The 13308-nt window shown below is 42.5% G+C and overlaps 1 protein-coding gene and 1 long non-coding RNA gene across 2 annotated transcripts in view; one reads left to right on the top strand and one right to left on the bottom strand.

Moving 5' to 3' along the window:
• The window catches only part of tafa3a (TAFA chemokine like family member 3a), a 140614-nt gene that overhangs the window by 39531 nt on the left and 87775 nt on the right, over positions 1 to 13308 (bottom strand). The gene's annotated exons all lie outside the window — the stretch shown is intronic.
• LOC133575848 (uncharacterized) lies at positions 6936 to 7919 on the top strand. Its single transcript, XR_009811531.1, has 2 exons — positions 6936 to 6997; positions 7485 to 7919. It is a non-coding gene; the product is annotated as an uncharacterized lncRNA (long non-coding RNA).

Genomic DNA, 13308 nt, shown 5'->3' with positions numbered 1-13308 from the left:
AGTGCTAACACAGACAAATATATATATATATATATATATATATATATATATATATATATATATATATATATATATATATATATATATATTTGGGGATGTCCCCTGCCCTCCCTGGCTGACCTGTACAGCTCCCGCTGTCTCAGGAAAGCACCGAGCATCCTGAAAGACCCATCCCACCCCGGGCACTGCCACCTAGAACTGCTACCCTCGGGCAGACGCTATAGGGTGCTAAAAGCGGGCACAAATAGACTAAAAAACAGTTTTTACCCAAGAGCCATAGTAGCATTAAACAGGCCTGAGTGAGCACAATGTGTTCGTCATGTCCTCATGTGTCATGTCTTTTGATTTTTTCGGACTATAATGTGCAATAATGTTATATGTGTATATGTATGTATATATTTATATATATATATATATATATATATATATATATATATATATATATATATATATATATATATATATATACATATATATATATATGCATATGTATGGATATGTGCATATATATAGATACATGTCTTCTTTTTTATCTTTTTTTTACTATTTATATTATTAAATTACTGTGTATGCACCTTAGGGGATCTGCTCCATTTTAGTTGTTCTTTGAACCTGTTCACTGTAATAATGACAATAAAACTCTATTCTATTCTATTCTATTCTATAAAGTGTAGTATATATTGTATATAGTGTAGTATATACTGTAAATAGTGTAGTATATTTGTATATAGCATATTATATTTGTATATAGTGTAGTATATTTGTATATAGTGCAGTATATTTGTATATATCCATCCCATCCATCCATTTTCTACCGCTTATTCCCTTTTGGGGTCGCGGGGGGCACTGGAGCCTATCTCAGCTACAATCGGGCGGAAGGCGGGGTACACCCTGGACAAGTCGCCACCTCATCGCAGGGCCAACACAGATAGACAGACAACATTCACACTCACATTCACACACTAGGGCCAATTTAGTGTTGCCAATCAACCTATCCCCAGGTGCATGTTTTTGGAAGTGGGAGGAAGCCGGAGTACACGGAGGGAACCCACGCAGTCACGGGGAGAACATACAAACTCCACACAGAAAGATCCCGAGCCCGGGATTGAACCCAAGACTACTCAGGACCTTCGTATTGTGAGGCAGATGCACTAACCCCTCTGCCAATATGACAAGATCTGATAGCTCAGTTACAGCTCATGTTATTCTATTTTGTGTTATATGTGTTTTATGTTGCACGATTGCACCAAGTAAAATTCCTAGTTTGTGAACCCATTCTCAAACAATGGCTATAAAAACTATTCTGATTCTGATTCTAAAACGCTTCAAAAATTGGTCTCCTCAGTTTCCCGAGTGAAAGAAAAAGGCACTGTAGCAGTGGTAAAAATGCCCCTGCGCCAACTTATTTGCAATGTGTTACTGCCATTAAATTCTAAGTTAATGATTATTTGAAAAAACATGTAACATTCTTCTACTACTAGTACTACTACTGTTGTTGCTACTGCTACTACTACTACTACTAAAAATACTACTAGTACTACTACTACTGTTGTTGCATGCGATTCTTCTGCCACTGGGAATATTTGTATATCATTGTTTACATGTTAACTACTAGTACAACCATACATTTACAATACATATAATTGACATGCATAGTCAAAAACACATCAAATGCTGTTCCCCCCAGGTAAACCAAAAATATTTAACTAGATAGAATAACAACTGTTATAACAATAATAACAATTAAAGTGTTTATAAACATGCATGTGACTTTATGCTTTGTTTTGGCAGACAACACAACATGGATTTTCGGCCATTGTTTGTGTGTCATGGCTTCGGAGGTGAGCTAACCCTGGAGTGTACGGCGGAGGCAGCCAAGGTGGCGAAAAAAGCCGATAAGTCGTCGGTGGCCTGCGTGGTGCAGAAAGGCGAGGAGGTGAGAGATGAAGCCAGGGTACGCATCTGCCAGTCTGGAGGAGACCCCGGATGCACCAAGCTGTTGCTCAGTGAGAGCAAGCTCCAGTTTGGGCAGTACCGGGGTCAAACCTTCAAGTGGCTGCTGGGGAATTACGTGGGGTACGCCTGCAGCATCGTGGTGTTGCACCAGAAGGAGCGTGACAGCGGAGACACGTCCCGGTCACCCCTCGCGGTCAACAAACCCGCACTGGCTTCATACGCGCGACTCTTCCCGGTCATGGTCTCAGGCCGTGCTCATGGGGGAGACACCGTTCAGGGAGCTGGATGGCACTCATGCCAAAAGTACATACTCTGTACTGTATGAATCCCCTAACGGCGACCATCAATCGTAAGTTTAATTTGATTGATAGTGGAATACTTTCCATTGCACATGTAACATATGTGTTGTGTGGAATCTAAGCCTGAATTTTCATCAAACTATACACTCATCCTACCTGAATTGAGCTGACTGAAATGTGCCGACATCTTCTACCTCGCAGACGACGAGGATGCCGCCGGAAGCAGACCCTTCCCGCCTTACAGCTCCTATCGCCGGAGACGGTGCTGCGTCGCCCCTGACTTCAGGCGCCGAGGTACGAGCGCATTGCCGATGCAACGCGTGCGGTTATTCCAGCCAACGTGTTTATTGGGTGTCCCCTCTGTCACAGCTGCTGCCCTGCCAAGTCCTGGCGACAGACGCTGCCGGAAGACCAGCACGACTGGGTGGGCCGTGCGCTTTTTGTCCGAGGTCCCAAGGGGAAAGCGGTTCTCAAGTCCGGGCTGCAGCTATGGTGGCATTCTCCTCAGCTGTTGCTGTATTACACGCAGCCCCCTGCCTCGTCCGCTGTGTTTTTCCACTCGCGCTTTTTCCTGTGGTGCCCGTACAAGCTTTGGGGCTGCAAGCTCGAGTGCCCAAAATGCAAACACAAGCTGACGGGTTGCGGACTGTTCAAGACCCTGAGAAAGGTCTTGGACCTCAGTAACTGGTACTACATGGCCACAGAGTACCTGGAGTGCCACGCGTGCCACAAGAAATATGCCGCGTGGGCCAGCAACATCGTCGGGCAGCTGAACACGGCAAAACAGGCAAGGTTCCCGGCGATCCTCACCTACAAGTGAGTCATTTAAAGAGCCAAAGATGTGTGGTGCATTTGTCTGGAATCCGCGTGACCTATGTTCCTCTCCCTCTTTAACAGGTTATCTTGTGACAAGAAGGTGATATGGCAGATGCAGCCTCGCACGCTGGGTAACAGTGCCACTCGGCTTCGCTCCCACCTGGTAGTGGAGCAGTGGCGAGAGTGGCAGACTCGGGCCCTCGAATACCTGGAGGTGATGGCTCGCTTTCGCTCCGTCGGCTCCTTCCCGCTGCCGAAGTCCTGTATCCCGCCCATGCGCCCGCTACCGAGCGGTTCCTGGCTGCTGTCGGTGTACGTGAGGGAGGTTCTTCCTCGCATGGATCACACGAAGGCCAGAATTACGTCTACATTCGGAAGTATCCTGAAAATGGCCTCCACCAAGAAGGTATGTCCGAGAAATGGCACAGACTACGATCAGATTAAATGCCTTTTGTTTTTCCTAGATGACCAAGAAGCTGGCAGGTGAAGCCGCGGGAACGGCTGCCTGGGTCACCAACGAGCTGGGCCAGGTGCTCATGTCGGTAGTGACGGCGGCAGAGGGGAGCGGTACCGGGGCGTTTCCACAGAGGCCCACACGCTGTACGGCAAATTCATGAATAGACTCTCGTTTGCCATGTTTGAGTGGGACGTGAAGCGTCTGCGTAAGGCTAAACAGGCGGAGCATGGCGGGAATGCCCACGTCGAGCTGTCGAGCAAGGAGCTGCACCGTCACACCAGAGGAGCGGAGGAGACCACGTGTCTTGTCCAGGAGGTGCTGGATCACCTGTGGGATGCCAAAAACACCTTGGGCGTCAACTGTTTGACCAAGACAGGATGAAGGAGATCTGGAGAACTCAGCGACGCCACTTGGGCTGCATCCAGGACCCGCCTGGCGTGGCGCTTTATACAAGGACTTCCACAGTGACCAAAGGAGGAGTGGCTCTTCCCGTCTTCCACTGTGCACGGGGCTCCACTTCTCTGGAGAGCTTCCATCTGCACATGTGCCGTTTCATTCCAGGTAAAATCTAAGTAACTGTATCGATCGGGGCCACTTTCGCGGTCGTGCGTGTCTAACACATTTCCTCTGTACGATGCCGCAGGTACGTCGGCCAACGCCCTCCACTTCCAGGTTTACCTCCTGGAGGGTCTGTGTAGGTGGAACGAGGACAGAGGAAGAGCGGCGGTGAAAGTGACCGATGCTGTCACGGTGCAGTGTTACGACGCCAGCCTGCAAGACACGCTCGCGCAGCTGACAAAAGAGCTCTTGAGTCTAACACTGGTTGACAATTACACCCCGGCGAGCAAGTACAGAGGTAACGTGGGCGGGGAGGCGGAAGCTTTGCTGCTGCTGCGGCGGCCATGAAAATCTATCCCGGTCTCATTTGATGTCTAATTGTGTTCAGGAGAGCTTGTCGGCATCCAGTACCTGTATGCCCAGACTGGCGCCGTGCTGCAGTCCCACACCGAGGATGATCCGGACCGGCCCGACGCAGCTGACCTAAACGAAGACCAGGAGGACGAAGACCAACTCGAGGATGATGAGGGTTACGATGACGCGCCAGTGGGAATCGAGCAGTATCCAGGTGACGCGATTCCTTCGTGACTCGGCCTCCCGACGATATAGTTACGTCAACGGATATTTCCCTTTATGGGTCAAACTATATCGGGATATAAGTTTTGATCCATATGGCCCAGCCAGGTTTTCCAAAGCCCTATTTTCACCTCTTATTGTAAAGTTTTCACAGTTCACATTTTTGAAACAATTCCAACCATTCCACCATCAAAACCGTTCTCTTATTTGGGACAACAACAGTTAATTTTTATTGTACAAATTCCCAAGTTTCCCCAAAATTCCGAAATACCAATTCTCAGATCAAAGCATTTCTACATCAACATTTGTCAACCACTTAAAACAATTCTCTAACACCAACTCATTTATATCATCTAGGACAATTGTGATATTATCTATATTTTTTAAATGTCCAGGTTTTCCTGAAGTTCCCAAAATTCCAGGAAATTCTCATTGAAAAGAATGGAGATTTTCAAAGTTCCACAACTCCCACATCTCTCATTCGATTCTAACCGTTCCACCATCCACACACTCCACTCACCCTGGACATTTGAGCCATCTTGTTTCCGGGATCTGATCATTCCCCCACTTAATGGGCAATTAACCTTTACCTAGACCAGTGGTCCCCAACCTTTTTGTAGCTGCGGACCGGTCAACGCTTGAAAATTTGTTCCGCGGACCGGGGGGGTGAATACAATCATGTGTGCTTACGGACTGTATCCCTGCAGACTGCATTGATATACATTGATATATAGTGTATATATTGTGTTTTTATGTTGATTTAATAAAAATAAAAAAAATAATAATAATAATTTTATTTTATTTTTTTGTGCGGCCCGGTACCAATCGGCCGGTGGTTGGGGAGCAATGACCTAGACCACATTTCTCAACAGATTTGAACACTACCAAAGACGAAATGCTCCTGGTGCTTGTTACTCAACTGCTAGCATACTACCGTTAGCATGCTATCTATTATTAGCATGCTAGCATCTTAACATTAGCATGCTAACTTTTTTTTAGATAATTTTGCAACTGTGTTACCCAGAGTCATACAACTTCATAGCTGCCACATGACAACTGTTTTATACATTTTAAATACATTTTCGATTTTTCTACTTTCTCATTTTATATTTGTTTAGCTAGTGGCAACAAACAGGGAAAATTAAGCAAATTCTGACTTCTTATAAGGCTGACAGTATTGGAGGTGTTAGAAATTACATATGTTGACCCAAGTAGTATTTTTTGAATATTTAGCAAGATCGACCACACACTTAAATAACAAAAAACATCAAAGTAATGATAATATTTGGCTTCTGTAATGGCGTATTGGTAAGGACTTGTGAAGAAAGCCATGTGGTCAGAGGCATGAGCGTTCTCCACGAGAACAAGTCTGCTGGAGGAGTATGTTCTGATGGGGGAGGAGTATGCAAATATTCTTGATGTCAGACTGCTGCCATTGTTGGTGCTGTGAGGGGGAGGGAACCTTTCGCACCAATGCTAACAGTCTGACGTCCAAGGCCTTTGAATATACTACCCATCGCGTGTAATATATTTGTATATAGTGTATTATATTTGTATATAGAGCAGTATATTTGGGAGGGATCTAATCTGTTAAGTAGACAACAGCGTGGATCTACAACGTTAGCTTTATTTTTCAACTCACTTAATGTACGTCACATGTAAACAAATACACCACAGCGTACACATCATTCATATATATATATATATATATATATATATATATATATATATATATATATATATATATATATACACACGTATACACACGTATACACGCACACATACATCATACCTGCCAACTACTCCGGTTTTCCCGTAATTAGTACGGTTTTCATCAACCTATTCCGGGTTACGGTTGCAGTGATAAAAAATACGGTTTTTCATTAATTAAAAAAAATAATTTTTTTTTAATTTTTATTCACGAAATCGCGTAACAACGATGACAATCGACACTGCTTCCTGTAACTTCCTATCGAGCCATTCCGAATGCCATGTGTAACACGGGTGGGAAATAAGCCATATTTCCTCTCATGACATCTCCTCATATTACCTGCGCCGTTTCCACGTTTAATCTCGTGAGTTTAACACACGCGCTCACGTGACCTGCTGCAGCCAATCACGCTCTATAAAATCCAGCATTCCGAGATGGCTGCCAGGTGCGGTGGCTAAACCTGGGGACATATGAAGCCGGTATGTTTTAAAGTTGTCGTTTGCGTGCATATTGTAAAAACAACCGTCCAACATTTTACAACTAATTGTAAACTTGTAGGTGCCGAACATCAGGGACGTGTTGCGACGAGAGAGTGTGTCGATGATAAGATATTAAGCCGAGTTGGTAAGTGAATCTGTTTGCTAATAGTAGCGACTAGCCGTACCCATGTGTTTCCTATGGGCGGTTAGCATCAGGTTTTAATCTCGTTTCCTCCAATGTTTCTGATCCGATTGAATTTATATTTATGTCGAGTCTTTATTTTGAGTATTTACATATGGTAACTGAGTGTTGTGGCGTTTTAAGGCCATTTGCACTTTTTATGCTATGGTAAAGACAATGAATGAATACTGCCGTTGGTGTGCGGTTACACCCGTCATAGTGACGTCACTGTTATTGCTAATGTTACTCCCGTCATAGTGACAACACTGTGTACTGTCGTGTTTATTTTATACATGCATGTGATTGTTTAAATATTGTTAATGTTAGCAGTATTATAGCTAATAATGATAATAATAAGTGTAACTTATTTATTGAAGGTCGAACGATAGATGACTTAATGTTGATGTTATGTGCGCACATTGATTGAACTTCGGGTCCTGTGCTTACGCAGGCCAGGTCCCTAAGTCTTGGATGGCGAGCTGTAGATAGGCCTCGAGCCTGAGCCCAAGGATCTCCACCTCTCAACCCCTGAACTCCATCTGCTCTGGTCGGGCCGGTAGGCGGCTTATAGCTGAACCCCTTGCCTCGCACCTCATTGCTCTGCGGCCCTTTGCACTACCTCATACACACCCTGCCCATAAACTGAACTCTCACTACAAACTGCCATACCCACAACCCCAAACCGTGTGGCTGTATGAACTCTGAATGCGCATATGGACTGCGATCAGTCTCATATGACCTTTTAAGAACTTTTGATACTACCTGTTATGAATTACCTGAACCCTTGCTGTTTTTTTCTTTTGTTTTGAATGGCCATTCCTATCAATGTATGTCCACTATTTGTTGCACTGTACATATTTAAATAACACCAGTATAATTTAAAGCATTTAATTGTGTCTGTCCTACTCTCTCCGAGTCGTAATCTAGACTTCTGATTAGCCCAAATATTGAGAACGTCTACTATAATAGCTAACGTACCTGTTACACATGCGCGAGGCTATTTATAGAACCGCTGCCAAGCACGAGGCCATTGTTTCCAAACGAGCGAACGATCATGGAATCAGCCGGAGAAAAATCGCATACGAGTCTTAAACCGAAAAGAAAACTGCAGTCGTTCCGTGAAGAATATTCAAAAGCCTATCCGGGAATAATTATCCGTTCCAAAAAGGGTGAAAACTACGCGAATTGCACCTTGTGCAGACAAGATTTTTCTTTCGGACACGGAGGAATTAGCGATGTAAAAGACCACGTTGGGACAAAAAAACACAAGTCTAATGCCGTTGCTAGCGATACAAGTGGAAAACTTTCAACGTTTTTCGTCGCCCAAACAGATTCTTTGGATGTGATAAATGCCGAAGTTTTATTTACGGAGGCAATAATTGAGCAAACAAAAAGGTAATGACACCAATGTTATCTATTGGAATTGTTTAGTACTGTTATACTGTTAAAAGTGTTTATACTATTTATGCTTTCAAGTCCAAGTTGAAGAAATCTTGTTAAATGTTGACAGCATAACTACCAAAATACAGAAGTATGTCCTTAATATTTTTGCAGTGCTATTTCTGTTGAAAAGTTAAAATGATTACATTAGAGATGTGATGTGCCGCTTTTCAAGTGTCTGATGGCTTAAATTAATTTTCATTAATTTTTCATATTTTGAATTCTTTTGAAAGGCTTACAAAAAAACTACATTTGAATTGTAATTCCATGCTATTGACAGGACTATTAATTTTAATGAAGTTAGCTTACCATGTTTACAGTATGATAATTGTGATAGAAATGTGAATTTTAGGCACAGAATATTTTTTACAATTGAACAAGGCAGTAGATTATACAAGCTTGGACAGAAAGTTAATAATGACACCAATTTTTTTTTAATGGAATTGTTTAGTACTGTTTTACCATTTGTTTACTGTAAAAAGTGTTTATACTGTTTATACTTTCAATTAACAAATTGAAGTCTTGTGAAAGGTTGACAGGATAACTGGCATTAACTGTCAAAATAATTTCAAACTATTGAAGTTAGCTTACAGAATAAACATGTCAATCAACCCATATGATTTTTGCTGTAATATTTTTGTTTTGAAAAGTCACTGTAACTGATAGAAAAGTGATGGTTTTAGCAACATTTTAACCTGTCTGAATGCTAATAATCATTTTGCGTCGTGGGGTGAAGGAACCCCCCACCAGGACTTTGTCCTGGACCTACCGGGGCCTGCGGACCTTGGACCCTGGCTACTAGGTTTTTCTGATTTCAAAAGTTGGCAGGTATGATACACACCTGTGTCTATCTATCCATCCATCCATCCATTTTCTACCGCTTGTCCCTTTGGTACACCCTGGACAAGGAAGACAGTGTACACCCTGCACAAAGAAGACAAGGTACACCCAGGACAAGGAAGACAGGGTACACCCTGGACAAAGAAGACAGTGTAGACCCTGTACAAGTGTCCACCTCTTGTGTTGAAAGCGAATGTTTGGATGACACTTCTGCTGGCGGCCAACATTTTTTCCCTAGACACAGCCATGACCTAACTCCACCAAAGATGAGGTCTCACTGCCGTTTAGACTGCAGTCACATTTGGAAAGACGGATTGGGACTAGCTCCAGATGTGGTGCACATCTATAGATCAGATTTGAAGCACTTTGGAGTGTTTAGACTGGCAAAACAAATCAGATCTGTGTGACTTGAGGGCACAAGAATCAGACTTGGTGTCCGGTGCCTAATTGTGTAAAACCTGCAAGACGGACATGAATAAATCAGAAAACATTTTACTGGGCTAGTTTAAGAACTTCCAAGTACTCATCCTTGCATCATTCCTTTTGCTTTCACGCTAACAAGAGCTCCTTCACATGAGAGACAGAAGGGACACGTCTACTTCCTGTGTGGACCTTCAAGTGCTCAGGAAATAGGACATCACATGACATCGCATGACATCACATGACATCATATGACAGCAGGATATGATGATAAGCAGGGAAACAAGGTAAGTCTTTCATGGCAGCTCACACTGTTAATTGCTATTCTTCTGACAAGACCGTGTCATCCACACCAAGACCAGGGCTGGAATAGCAATAGTGACTTACATAAGAAGACGCTGCTCCACTGATGCTGAGTCACGGACATCCAAGCAACAAAACGCCTTCTTTTCTCTCGCTTTTGGAAGTCAAAGATGTCGTCTTTGCAGACGGTTTCATGAGGAATTTATCATGTTGACTGGAAATTTGTCCCTGAAATGACCGACTCTGAAAACAATCTTGTGTGTCCAAGCGGTGTTGTCGTACCATTTGTTCTGGTGTTGTGTTTTATTGTGAAAACTGTTGGAACATAGGCACTCAGTAGCCTCCTTTAGCTGACATAGTAGCTGTCACAAGCTGACCAGGGATGACTACCTTTCACATCTGGACACCACTTCTTGCTACATGGGAACCCGTATCACTACTTCAAATGTTAATGCTTTAAATCCACATTTTTTAATTTCACATTTTATGCTGACTTCTTATTTTTTTGATACGTCTGTGTCTCATTTGCAAGTATTGTAATATATTATACATCGTCACACTGTTAGTGTAGTCAGTTTTTGTCAAAAGAGGTTTTGATGGTGGCCACCTGCGATCAAACAGTCTTTCTCCTTGTCAGGTCATGTGATTAGTAAGATAATGTCTTCCTCCTTGGTCAGGTCATGTGATTAGTAAGATAATGTCTTCTTCCTCCTTGGTCAGGTCATGTGATTAGTAAGATAATGTCTTCTTCCTCCTTGGTCAGGTCATGTGATTAGTAAGATAATGTCTTCTTCCTCCTTGGTCATGTCATGTGATTAGTACGATAATGTCTTCTTCTTCCTTGGTCAGGTCATGTGATTAGTAAGATAATGTCTTCCTCCTCCTTGGTCAGGTCATGTGATTAGTAAGATAATGTCTTTCCCCTTGGCCAGGTCATGCGATTAGTAAGATAATGTCTTCCTCCTTGGTCAGGTCATGTGATTAGTAAGTAATGGCTTAGGAAATAGAAATCAATTTTGTACATGTCTTTGTGACTCAAGCAAGATATGGTAAGACTTTATTTTGAAGGTGTCTACATAGGAGCATGTGATTACCATGACATTAATGACACTTTAAATCATGTTTCTCTTATGTAAACTCCTTCAAAATAAAGTTCCTACCATATCTTGCTTAAGTCACAAAGGCATGTTCATACAATGTGTGTTAAATTATATCATTTACACTCAGTGTTATCACTATGCCAATGTTACATCCTTTTGTTAAATCATTTGTTACATCCTTTGTTTTAAGTCCTTTGTTACGTCCTTTGATACATAATTTGTTACATCCTTTGTTTTATCCTCTGTTACATCCTTTCTTACATCCTTCCTTACATCTTTTGTTACGTCCTTTGCTACTTCCTTTGTTAGGTTCTTTGTTAGGTCCTTTGTTACGTCTTATGTTATGTCTTTTGTTACGTCCTTTGTCACGTCCTTTGTCACATCCTGTGTCATGTCCTTTGTTATGTCCTTTGTTACGTCCTTTGTTGCATCTTTTGTTGCATCCTTCGTTGCATCCTTTGTTACGTCCTTTCTTACGTCCTTTCTTAAGTCCTTTGTTACGTCCTTTGTTACGTCATTTGTTACATCTTTTGTTACATCTTTTGTTACATCCTTTGTTACATCCTTTGTTACATCCTTTCTTACATTATTTGCTAAATTCTTTGTTACATTCTTTCTTACATCCTTTGTTACATCCTTTGTTGCGTACTTTTGGAGTGAAATAATCAACATATGTCACATGTTACACTTCTGGTGACGTTTTTGTTTTTCCTAAAAATGTGAGTTAAGCGATTATTTCAACAGGATGACGATAGTCGACTTTGCATGCAGTTGAAATTTCAAGACTTTAGATGGCAGCAGCTCAGGAAGTACTTTTTGGATGTGCCATTATTTTCTTTTGTTGAGCCGGACAAGGTGTTTATTCGACAAGTATTGTATTTATTACGCACTGGCGGTTTGTAACGTGCATTAGTTGTAGTTACTTAAGATGGAGGTGTTGAAGTTGCCACGTAACATCACCAATGCTAATCTTTAGCTAATGTCCATTTGCATCAAGTGCATTCTTACTTTGTTTGTATTAAAACTTGGAACATCACTGAGAGTCTGCTCTGAGAGTTTGATGACTTGTTTCCCAGCCAAGTGATTGCCATGTATGCCACAGGATGTGACGTCACGTGCAATAAAGGTATTGGAATCTGGCATCGTAGAATTTTGAGTGAATCAGTACCCAGTAGTACTGACAGACTTTGGTCATCGAATACGGTACCCAAGACCTAGCGGTTAGTCCTTGGCCACCTTTTTAGTCAGCGTCCAACTCCACCAAAGACCATTGGCTGAGAGTATTAACAGTAGATCAAAGACTGGAAAGTCCATCAAAAAGTTTGGAGTTTAAAAGAAAGGAACCTACGAGTAGTTGAAGAAGAGGAACTCATCAGCACTTGTTTTTGTAGAGTTGCACTTGAAAAGACTCAACTGAATGTTGGCAGTCATTGTGTGAGGACCTCTTAGCTGGAGGTTAAGACAGAGTAGGCACCAAGTGGGATCCTTCAGAAGAGTACTTTGCCCCAACTGCTAAGGGACTATTTGTCTACTGGTTCTGCAAGTCAAAAGTCTTTCAATCAACCTTTGGCCTGCAAGGATCCGAGTGAAATGTGTTTGATTGTGTGAAAGAACTCCCCATAAATACGTCTAACCTTTGGGGAGACACCTTTTGCAGCCTAACTTTGGCCGCCGGGTTGAAGTGAAGGAGCATCAAGACCAAAGCTCTTTTTGGTCATATTCACCCTCTGAGGCATGAAGTCATTTCTGGTAGAGCGAGGAGCCTCCATCCAACATGGCTTTCTCCACACTCCACGTGCAGAAGTACAAACGTTTGTACATCCAAACACAAAAGCAGACTCAAATCCAGGAGGTGCAGGCCTCTATGAAATCCCCGTGATTCATACAGTTTTGGGAATCCATTTAAGTGTGAAAGCCGCCATGTTGATGGCAGCTGCTAAAAAGAACATTCCTGAGTGAGCAGACTCTCTGAAGGTGAGAAGTGGTGTTCAATCATCAGTAAAGCATTAAAGAGAAGAAATAATCACAGACTGGACCTTCATTGATGTTGCCTGCTGAGAAGCAACTCACCAAATTGGACATAATTGAATTAGAGCATTCGGAAAATACTCATTTGAGAGGCTCTAAAGCTGCTGAGCAGACAATCAAGTGTGAGATGGAACCTGAAAAGAA

This window comes from Nerophis lumbriciformis, linkage group LG03 (genome assembly GCF_033978685.3).
Source record: "Nerophis lumbriciformis linkage group LG03, RoL_Nlum_v2.1, whole genome shotgun sequence".
Classification (NCBI taxonomy): domain Eukaryota; kingdom Metazoa; phylum Chordata; class Actinopteri; order Syngnathiformes; family Syngnathidae; genus Nerophis; species Nerophis lumbriciformis.
This window is presented reverse-complemented; position numbering and strand designations above follow the sequence as displayed.